The sequence below is a fragment of the Triturus cristatus genome, chromosome 4_2, assembly GCF_964204655.1.
Source record: "Triturus cristatus chromosome 4_2, aTriCri1.1, whole genome shotgun sequence".
Lineage (NCBI taxonomy): Eukaryota > Metazoa > Chordata > Amphibia > Caudata > Salamandridae > Triturus > Triturus cristatus.
The window spans coordinates 109,279,855-109,292,017 of record NC_140586.1 but is presented as its reverse complement, the minus strand read 5'-3'; the positions used below and the strand labels follow the sequence as shown (position 1 = coordinate 109,292,017).

The following is a 12,163-nucleotide window of genomic DNA, read 5'->3' as shown; positions in this document are numbered from 1 at the left end:
GGATGAGGTGGTCTAATATGGGGTTTACGATAACCCTCATATAGGTAAAGGTAATTATAGAACAGCGGATGCACCTGCGGAGGACTGGAGGCGGCAGGGTAGATTGATCAAACAAAGAATGAGGGGACGAATGAAGGATAGAGAAGAGGCGAGACGTATGGAAATATATATATGAGAGATAGAAGGAGTCTAGGAGGAGATAGGAAAGGAGACGAGGGGGAGGGTGGGCGGGAGAGAGGGACAACATGAAAGAGAGGGGGAGGAAACAGGTTAAAGCGAGGAGGGAGTTGGAGAGATGAAAGGGAGAAACTTGAAGAAGACATATAGAGGGAATAATCAAAGGAAGGCTGGGGTGGAAAAGCAGGAGGGATGGACAGGGAGTCGGGGGGGGGGCAGGCGAGGAGTGAAATGGACGTAGGATAGAGGGGGTAAACTGAGGCGTAGAGGTAGAGGGCGGGGTCCTGGAATGAGGGAGAGATGGAGGGAGGTGATGCAGGCAGCGGAAAGGAGAGGTGCAGAAGGCATAGAAGGAACATGTACACAAGTGCGGGAGCTGCGAGGAAGGAGAGGATGCGGAGAGGAGAGAGGAGCGGGTAGACGGAGGGGAGGGGGGAATGCTGAAAGGAGAGATTGGGATAGAGGGAAATGAGGAATGAGGGGAGATGGAAGAAAGAACGGAGGGGATTTAGGAAGAGGGCGGGAGAGAAGGAGGCGCGGATTATGGAAGGTGATGGTACAGATGGAGAAGGAGAAGCGTTCACAGACAGAGGGAATGATTAAAGAAGAGAAGAGTAAGGAAGGACTCATGGACAGAGGGACAGAGATGGACATGGAAAGGAGATGCAGAAGAAGGCAGGGAGGAACCAGGGCTTTAAGTGGGAGGGAAAAACTGGGGGGGTCTCTCAAAGGGGCGTGGTCATTGTAATTAAGGGCATGACTTAAAAACACGTAAACTAAAAATCCGTGTTTAGCACAGTGTGCCGCCCGACTTGTATTTTGCTGTTCCTGTCATTGCGTCCAGATATGATACAAGTCACAAAATACCTACAAGTCAGAGCTGTTGGCTTTGTTAATGGTTGTTAGTTGCATAAGATGAATTAGCAGCAACTATGGCTTGCAGGCGCGCAACACCCATTGGACTCACAGGGCTTCAGCCCCCCCCCCCTCCCCCCCCCCCTCGTGTGTGGCAGCCCGGGATGAGACACCTTCCCGGGCAAAAAAGCAGCCGCACCCGAGCACTTCACAGGTCTTTAAAAGACCATCTGCATGTTAATGAGGCCTAGCTGTTGTTTCACCCCTTCTAAGAGCCCCTGCAGCTCCACTCTGCCTATTGGTTAAAGTTCAGCCCCCCCCGAAATTTTTGCTCAGCCCCCCCCCGAAATTTTTGCTCAGCCCCCCCCCCCCGAAATTTGGCTCTAGTTGCGCCTCTGATGGCTTGTATATAATATTGAAAAAACTTCCACTTGAAGTCCCGGTGACACCACGACGATGTTGCTGCTCCTGAGTTTCAAAAAGAGAAAGGAAATCCAGAGAGAAAATGACTCTCTTTAAAGGATTTCCCTTCCTCTACAACGCTCGCCACGCGAACATCGACGTGCCTGCTGTCACTGCAGTCCGGAAAAAAAACCGGACCGCCTGTGCCAGGGCACAAAACAGAGCCCGATAGAGAGTAGACCCGTTTCGAGGCCCCCTTAAAAAAAACTGCCGGTGGTCAGACCTGGGGAGACCCGGCCCACTTAAAGCCCTGGGAGGGACACACGGAAAGAGCAAGGGTGGAGAAAACGGAGGGAGGACCGCAAGGGAAGAAGGGACAACAAGATCGAATAAGGGACAGCTTCAAAGAGAGGGACAGCTCGAGAGAGAAAGAGGGACACACTGAGAGGGGAAGAGAGGAACATGGAGAAGAGAAGGAGAGAAATATTAAAAGCAGGAGGGCCACATGGAGAGAGGGAGGGAGGGCGCTAGTGAGAAAGAAATAGAGAGGCAGAAGGAGGGAAGGAATGCAGTGAAATGAGAGAGATCTGAGTATTGTGCTCGGCAGACACAGAACACACACATACGTTGAGAGGGGCAGACACAGGAGAACCGACAGACAGGATAGACAAGTAGAGATGGACACACCGAGGGGCGGTAACACATTAATCACTCAATAACACGCATACATTCAACTTTTTAATTCCCTCCCTGTGTATACTGAATTGCAAGGAACATTACATGAAGAAGTAAGCCGAGGATTTAAAGCCGGCGGAACGCAGAGCAGTGCCAGTGAAGAGCGCGCGAAGGCCGGAAGCACAGAGCGCGAGCCGCAACCTTTCTGGAACCTCGCGCGCTCTCTGGCAGACCACCCGCGCCTCTGTCATCAGGGGAACACAGGGGTGCAGCGATGTGTTTCCATCAAGCCTGCCCCCCAGGAGCCCCGTTTCAAGGAGAGGTCTTCATTCTAGCAGGGGGTATGTCCGCGACTTTCACCCCTGGCCCTGTAGGACACCCAGCCTGCCTTGCCTAGTAAAGAAGCAGGGGTGGGCGCGAGATGACATCATATGCACCTCTGGGGGGCTCTGCCAAGGCGTCCAATCCGGCTCTAATTAGACAGCGGCTCTTCTCACCACCCACTCGTTTCAACACCGTATTAGTCCCGGGGTAGGTGTCAGATCACAGCGGCGCGAAGCCCACGATCCTTTGCAGATGCGGGTAACAGTCATCTAGGGAAACCTGGTCCTGCCTGGAGAAAACAGTGTTTTAGGAGGTGCTGTTGTGTCGAATCACATTTATTAATATCAACATTGCCAGTCTGGCCACCAACAAGTCGTTGAAATGTTCACCATGCACATATGCACATATATGCTCTAGTGGTTGGGACCTGAGCTGTGGAGAAGAAGATGAGCTCAAATCCCGGCTTCCTCACTTCAGTAAATCGGGTGATCTTTGGAAAGGCATTCTAGAGATTTGCAATTCCACAAAAATTGTTAACATTGGAAGTGTTTGGAAAGGCTTACTGGTCGCACAATAAAACTCTTATACAATTGGATTCGTCCGTATTTCTTTCTCCAAACACTACCCTTCAATTATCTTTATCCACAACATCCTTTCCTTGTTTCTCCCTAAAACGGAGTTTTTATCTGCATACATAGAGTGTTCGTATATTTTTCAAATCTGGTCCTATGTTGAGAGGTGTCACCCTTATTTAGTTTTCATGGAAGTAAGTTTTTTTCTGAACACAGTTGCACTGTTTTAGAATTTCCCTCCCCACCTTAGGTATAATTTTTGAATTTAATTTAATATTCTGGGAATTTTCATAGACTTCCGTAAAGCCATGTCAATTCTGCTTGTCACTTCTGCGTTCACACTTGTTGAGAACCCAATGTGCAACCACCGAATCCTTTCTCACAGTCATTGGAAATAGCTCTACATGAAAAAAGAGAATTTTCACTTTCATTGATTTTTTATTCTAACCCTATATTTTCATCACAGTGCCTTTAAGAAGGTTCAAACCTCGGGTGAGTTAAGATGAGGGAGCTACCCTATGACTCCGTGCTCACCCGTTTCACCACTAGTGCCGAGCTTTATCATGGCCCACTTGTTTCTCAAAGAATAGGGTCACCTCTAGTTTTAGAAGGTGAGCGAGAACTCTAGGTGGCGTCGAGGTGGCATGTGCAGGGCTCTAAAGGTTCAGTGCTTTGGGTGATGTATTTCATGCTGCCACAACATCTCTGGCTGTTTGGTAGGGAACAGATTGATATATCATCCAATTCACACAATGTACATTGCTGTTGCTGAAACTGATAATCTGTTCTAAATCTGATATACATACACCACCAAGACGCACACACACACATGCACACACACACACACATATATATATATATTTATATGATATATATGTAGATATTATGGTAATTTAATCTTACATGGCTTAACCACAGAAAATTGATCTACAAGTTAAAAGTTATTTCTCTCTCGAAAATCATACCTCACAGTGCTTGATTCCTTGTTCTGATGATCGAGCTCAGACACAAATTTACTTAATTAACTTGCCCTTGGGAGATAAAAAGTCTGAGTAACTCTTTCAGAGGTTGGATGATGTGTCCTGCAGTTAACCAACACCATTCTGAAGCAGGCACCCAACCCCTAAGATATCTTCACAGCTACTGATATACGCAGACGTCCAGATGGCCTAGCATGGTGGTGTCCGCAGTGACATCAGCAAACCGTAGACTACAGTGGGTTGACTTTAAATCTAGGCCCAGAGGGTGGACAATGTGTGTTTAGTTGTAAACAGAAAATGGCGCTTGTGTTGTTGTTCTGTGTGGCCTCCTACCGTCCACCTCTTCTCTGCATTGCATAATGGAGAGAGAGTGCGGTGGCAGGGAGGAAGAATTCAGGTAGGCGCTGCATCTAGATGATCTTATCTCTCGCCTTCTCAACCTTCCTCCCCCTCCTTTTCCTCATCCTTCCATCTTAGGTTGCTGCCCTTCCCCATTCTGGTAATCACCAATTCATAGCTGACAAGAGGCTCCTATGTGGTGCTTGTGTGTGTCTGTACGCGCAGCTGTGTGCGTGTGAGTTAGTTGCCTGTAGTAGGAGCTGACATATAGTCCACACTCAGAACAGAAAGAGCAAACCTACAAATGCCACATAACAAAGTGCCATTAACAAACATCTCAAGTGCCACTTGCAGCTTTATGACCCAAAATGGCACCATAGCGGGGGAGGAGGGGACATTTTCATAGGTGTACACCCACTTTCCTGAAAAGTTTTTGTCCTTCTGTGCCTTCTTCTCATCTCATATCATGTCAGTAATAATCTAAGGGTCTTCATTATATTGATCTGTTATTTATGAAGGAGAGGCTGGGATATAAACTAGGACCCTGAATTAACACACGGCAGAAACACTCAACCCACCAAGCTATCTTATGAGTCAGATTGAAGTCCTAGTAGTAAGCCAGTCCTGTCAAGGTTTACAGTCAGTGTCCCTCAGAGATGTGTGGGGCAAGAGTGTCCCTCTGTTGCAATCTGCTTTTCCAAGTTTTCAGACACTATTTGTCAAAGTGCATAGGGATGGTGTATGGGGGCTCGCCTTCTATGAAATGTTTATGGTGGAGGCGAATGTTGGCCGCGGAATTTGCATCAAATCAGCAGCAGGTTAAGATATTACACAAATGTACCTTTGAGGATATGTGAGGTATCCTCAGATGACACTGGAAACACTTGTGTCTTGTTACTAATAGCACTGCGCATCCTGGCTGCTGGCGCACAGGCTCCAAGGAATGCTGTTCGCCTCAGGCTGCCTCTTGCAAAAAGCTCAGGTTTTAATGAAGTAGAAAATGAACAATTGCAAACAACAAAAAACCGAGAACACTTCCAGCTACATCATCGCTCATCAAGATTCAGCAGTACATCTGCAATATAAGATGCAATTCAGTACTGCCTCAAAGTGCCCAATGCTGCACTTTACGGTTATAAGAAGGGTGTGCACAATGACAGTAATTTTCATTTGTGTAATCGTGCAAAATATACGGGAAATCCCGCGAAATTACACGTAACTACGCGAAATTCGGCATTTTTCGCCATATTTTAGTGTGAAATATGCCCCTCCATCCATTTTGGATATCAGAATACCTTTCACTCTAAAAAAAAAAATAGCTCAGAAAGCACAAGTGCCAGGAATAACAGCCACTCACATTCTGCTTATTCGCGTTGTTCCTGCATTCCAGTGCCATTATTGTGCTAAGAACACAGCGTAATTAAACGAGCGCGGTAGAATAGTGCAATACCGGGAATATTTCGCAGCATGTGTAATGAAAATTTCTGAAATTATACAAATAATGCCAGCGTAATTCAAATGTTGTGTGGGCCCAGTTATACGTCTCCCCAAGTTTGTTTCTTGCTTTATGGAAATTGTGCAATGGTTTATGCAAGAGCCCTCTTTTAGGATAATATCAAGAAACTAGAAGTAAATATGAACAAATCTCTTTTTTTCTGATTCGTACCTTGTAACGGTCAGGTTTTGCTAAAATCGAGGTCAAAGCAAATCATTTTGCTAGCTTTGGGAGGATGAAACTATGAGCCAGTCCCATAGTGATGCATTTAGAGGTTTTTGCGGTTGTACGTCGATTTCTGCAGCAGATGAAAAAACTATCTTACAAGCTATACGATGAACAGCTTCCATAATTAACCCCAATTATTTTTTGGCATCCCTGGGATACATGTATTCACATCCTAATTATGACAGAAACTGCCTCCCTTCCACTTAGCCTCAAATTTCCATTTTGATGTCACAACATGAGCATGGAGTTGCCATTCTTTTTGCTATTATTTGTGTTGGGGAGACTGACAGTATGAAAATCGATGACATATCCAGACATGTCTTTGTCTCCCAAAACTCAATCGCCCCAGGAAGAATCAGTCACATACCAAACTGTTGTCACTCTGTCTTTGCGCCACGCTTGTCTTCAGGGAACATTATAGAAGTACTCTTTTACATGTGTTTGATTCCTAAGTGTATGAAGATGTTGTTTCCAGCTCCTGTACCAATGTTTTCTGTACATCATAACCTGCTGAAGAGTTATGAATAAGTCTGAGAAGCCGAAACATAATACAAGTTTGTGTTGTTTTGTAATTCTGGAATTCATCCTCTGTCTCTTTTAGCAAACACTCCTAAAATTGAAGTGTTGAATCAATGCCATTAAATAAATCGAAACATGTCTCTAAGAATTACTTTAGCACTGCTGGTTAATTTGGAGACGGGTTCTGCGCAAATAAACAACCATGTTGCCTTGTATGTGGTAAATATATATTCTATCACTGTATTATCTTATTGATAAAGCTATGGATTGAAGCTCACTTGAAAATGACTTCCTCAAAAAACGTGCTCCATATCTGTGACAAGGGGTATGTGTGGTTATTTTACAGATGTGAGCAGAACACACATTTTGAATGTGCACTACCACTTTTTTCTACTTTTTGTGGATTGGTGTGGCTTGTGTGCTTTGATTAAGAATTAGGTAAGGGTGTGTGGCAGCCTGTTGCCCACTACAGTCCTTGGTGCGTATTATTCGTCTATTAGAGGCCTCCTTGGGCAAGTGAAGAGCACATTATATGTAATGATATTCCACAGGGAATGGTACAGTGTGAAGTGTTTTTTCTTGGTTTAAAAGTAAATTGTTGAACCATTGGTGCAGCATCAGTAAAGACCTCATATAAAGATCTGGTTTCAGCCAAATAAGTAAATGGGCCATCAATGAAAGCATGTCAATTACACGTGGATTATTCCGCAGTTAATTTAACATACAGTCCCGGGCAGTGTCACACGTCTCCAAATGTATTTTGGTCAAATGGCTGTTGACCTTGACACTTGTGAAAGAGGAATGTCCCACCATTGAGTAAACAACTTTGCTGAGAACATTCCACCAAAAATATGATGAGATATACATATTAATGATGTGTGAGATTTAAACTCTGGTGGCAGAGTTGTGGGAAGGTCGGAACATCGGAAATTTGTACATTTTTGGAACCAAGTGCAATCAGGGCCGGACTGGCCGTAGTGGGTACCGGGCAATTCCCCGGTGCGCCGCACGGGTGGGGGCCGGTTTTGGGCCCCTGGGGGCCGTTTTTGTTACAGGGCCGTTTTTTGCAGATCGGCCGAAAACTGGCCCTGGCAAGAGTTTGGCGGCACCCCCAACCGGGGGGGAGGGGGGCGGCCGAGCACTTTGCCAGGGCCGGTTTTGGTTCCCAGTCCGGCCCTGAGTGCAATGTCACTTGCCGGCAAAGTTTCAACATTATTTTCTTGAACAATATTTAAGTTTAAAACTGACAGTACAGTATAAAAACAAAAGCAAATCACTGCATAGGCGTAAACTGTTAAATTATTAGTTTAAAATGCCCGTTTTTCGGAAAAGAAACTAGTGCAAATCTATTTTGAACCATTGAAAATAACCATTTGAACAACAGCTGTTATGAGAAAGTGCTTGTAAGCTGACCTTTGACGTTTTCTTAATGAAACAATAAAAATATTGCGCCAAGAGAAGAGTGTAACTAAATCATACAATAAGAAGACAGAAACCCTCTCCTCCAAACTTATAAAACTATGGAAGTAGAACATGTACCCTCTGGCAGGGGTTGGCTGAGTTTCATACTTCAAATATTGAATGTTCTCATTTTAGAGATACTTTTCAATTCTTGTATTCAGTTTTTGAATAAGGGTTTATGATTCGCTTTCTAGATTTTGAGAATTTGTCTTTTGGGTAAGATCAAATATATATATTCCCTAATTTTTGGTATAGATTTATTCAGAATCATTTTGACATGACGAAATATTTCCTCAGAGATTTGCACAGAGATAACGTGGCACCCTTTAGGGATCCAATAAACTTTAAAGACAAATCTTTGTCTAAAGCACAAACATTAGCAAAGTCAGTACATATTGGTTGTCAAACTTGTTGCCTTTATCAATGTTTTTTTTTATATCCCAGATAGCCCCAGCGAATGAGTGTGCAATTGTTCTAGCCTTTTCCTAATAGGATTAGTTAAAATATTACAAAATGCATTAAAAGATGGCCACCAAAAATGTGCCTACATTCATAGAGGTCATCTTTGAATGGATTAAAAAAGAAATCTTGTTTACAGATTGACCACAATGGACACACACACATGTCTGCTGCAGCTTACTTTGAATGGGATTTGTTGGAATAAATCTAATAATGAGCAAGGGCTGACACAAAGCCATATCTTAAAATATATAATGTATTGGAAACATAATCTACAACATATAGCTTGAGTTGCCTGCAGCCAAGACTTCATCAGATTACTTGACGAATCCTGTTACAAATCTTCCATTTTGTTCTCTCATTCAAAAATCAATTACTCATTCCATTTAGGTCTATACGTATCCTCACCAGCAAACATTCTTTCAAATCTATCTAAGCATGACTGTATCAGAGCAGCTGGGAGTAAATAATTGTGCATTAATTTGTATAAAAGAGGTTTGTCTGGAATCTCTTGTGGAATTAGTGTATTATTTTTAAAAGCAGTTTACATTTCTCATACTGCTGTTACTTTTCATGAATTAATTTTGAGTTACGTTTGCGTTTCAGAAATTCTAAATCTACCAATGCATTTCTGATCTCCAATTTTCCACAAAAAAATTCCAACAGTGGCCTAGTTCTTTCAAAACAATATTTTGTTGTTTTTCTTCACATTTGAATTCCCTACATAGCAAGACATTTTGACTATCAAACTATCTATCCCCTTGTTATGTTATTACTGATTCCCTATACATTTTGTGTCTGCAATATTTTATCCTCTCAAATGCTTTTACTTTGACAAAGGGGTCTCCAATAGAAGGAAACATTGAGCCTTGCGCCCATTTCTACACCAGCGGCTATTCATTTCCGCTCTGTTTTGCCAAAAAGGGAATCCTTGGAGTAAAAGCTGCATGGTAACTGGTAAATTAGGCATTCCAAATCTCCCTTTTAAAAATATAGTTTGCAGAATTCTAGCATATTTTTTCACTCTTCATAAGAGGACATATAGATATTGTAGATATTATTAATGTACTTAGATAAAACAATAGGTATATAACTTGTACGAAAATTACTATTCTAAAGGTGATTACCTTCCCACACAGTATAAAAGTACTTAAGTTCCTTTCCTTACAATCTGGATTCATCCTTTCTCATGCAGGATAGAAATGACCCTTCATAATAAAAGGAACATCCTTAGTTATTACCCACGCGCCCATTCTTAGGCCAATTTAATTTTGACACCCGGAAAAGTGCTTCAAATAGCAAATGGGTGTGATTGCGAGAATCATCTATATTTACAGTTGCTTCTATGACCTGAGCGAACCTTATAACTTCACAGCAAGTCAATAAGTGGGATGTTTGGTATATCTGAATGTGGCATATATAACAAGGTTTTTTATATGTTAAAAACTCAAAAGATTAATTTATGTTCACAGAGTAAACTCGTTCAGCAATATTTTTAAGGATAATGGGCTAATTGTCAAATTCTGCAAATATGGTGAAAGGGGAGACCCTGCAGTGTCTGTCAATCCAATTAAAATTGTAAGCACTTCACCCTCTTGAGCAACAATTTGCATCAAATAGATTTCTAAAATCAGGATCAAAATATAGTTTCCACAGTTCCAAAAATTAACAGTTGACACAATCAAGAGAGTTATTTGACACTGATCCGTATTCAACTCTATATATCCATTGCCAAATCAGTCATATCAATAACCTGACCTATATTATTTATTATCACTCTTTAAACAGTCAGTGTTGTATAGGTCAGGCTGGGCATAGCCTTCGCTATGAATAATGTAAAATACTTAAAAAAATTCATAGACACGATTGTAGTCCTACCTCCAGTAAGGAATTTCAATTTGTTGAATTTGTAGCCTATTTTGATGTATATCCCTCCTTTCTATAACCTCCTTATAAAGTGAGCTATGAAAATATGGTAGTATATCTAAAACCATATTGCAAAATGTAACAATAAATCTATTCATATATTTCCAAATCTGATTGAATTAATTTGGTGTTGTAATTCCACCTGACTAAATAAGCTATCAATAGCGTTTGTCTTCTCTTAGGACAACAATGGGATTTGTATGATAAGTTGGTTTAAAATGCTCTGAAGTAATTTGGTAATTTTCTTTTAACTCTTCTCTATAGCAAGGCAGAATAGTGGCAAAAAGTCACCCAATATTAAAACTCCTTCCTCCCAAATTGCCCATAGGAATGGAAAAATACATAAAGCATACTCTCCGGATAGGATGTGTCGCGTGGTGCATAGCTCTTATGTTGAGCACTGTACCTGGATTTACTCAATTAACCATCTTTAAATCTGTGATTTACGTAGGAGTAATTGTACTAATCCAAATTTATCTACATTAATCCTTTTCATTGGATTTTTGCTTTCATATATTCAGATATATCTTTAATTGTATGAAATAATGTTTCAACAGTGGACCATAGGTACTTCACCTCACTCACGTTTCACTAAGTCAGAGTCCCGTGCACTATTGTTCCAGTACCTGCAGTTGTTTCGTACCACTGTCCAGCAGAAATATAGCGATAACTCAAGTGGAAAGGTCCACTGGGGAAGTTACTCACATCCAAAAATCATTTTTATTCCGTCTTCGCTTGGAATCCATAAATATACAAAGAACAGCCAGCCAACGGGTTTTGTTCGAAACATCTCTTTCAAACTTTATCAGGGCTGTAAGCAACATACAAAAAACACAAAAAAGACATCTCTCAACGGGCACATTAAAACAACTGGCTCATAAAACACAATGCAACACCAAATATATATACAAACATTACAATACAACATAAAAGATGACAATACTAAATTGTAAATGTACAGACAACCAAAACCACATCCTCTATTTCCACATTGTGACAATAATAAGAACAACATATATAGTTTATATACAAAGAAGCACTATAAAGATAGAATTGTCACACCATATTAGAAAAGCACTAATAGAGAAGTCACCAATAGGGTATAAATAAGACCCCGAATCTAATTTTATCCAAGGGAAAATCAATAGTGCAATATTGTCAGACAAATAAAGGCCATTGGTTTACAATGCCCAAAATTAATATCTTTGGTTAATCAGGTACAAACATACATTTGAAAGGTTTGTTGATCGAAAGCAGATAGTAAACAGATTTTTAGACAGATTACAAGATAAGACGCTAACATATTTCATATTTGAACTAGCTCACATATTGCATATTTTAAAATTATAGTAAATCATTAATCATGTTCATATTCCTCACCTAAGGAGAAAAATATCAAGAATCATGACATTCCTTATACACGTTGTATTGAAAGAAATTCACATCCTGTATTGAAATAATAAAGTCATGCATTAGTACAGTAAGTTCAGAAATTTGTACCAGGTTCAATTACTCCTAAATATTGGTCATATTAGATCCAAATGTAATTCCAAAGTCTTATCCAACAGTGCGGAAATGGGAATCAGTAATCCAAAAATTGATACCTATCAAGGTCACTGTACTACGTGAAATAGTGAAGCAAAAAACGAGGAAAAAGGGGGGGCTAATGCAATGACATAATAAACAATAAATCTAAAACAAAAACAAAGTAATGTTCATCTTCCATAATCGAGAGAGGGGGGTGATGATAT

General features: G+C 41.3%; 1 protein-coding gene across 2 annotated transcripts in view; it reads left to right on the top strand.

Moving 5' to 3' along the window:
• Nucleotides 1-12,163, top strand: part of OLFM2 (olfactomedin 2) — a 976,052-nt gene that overhangs the window by 529,955 nt on the left and 433,934 nt on the right. The window lies entirely within an intron of this gene.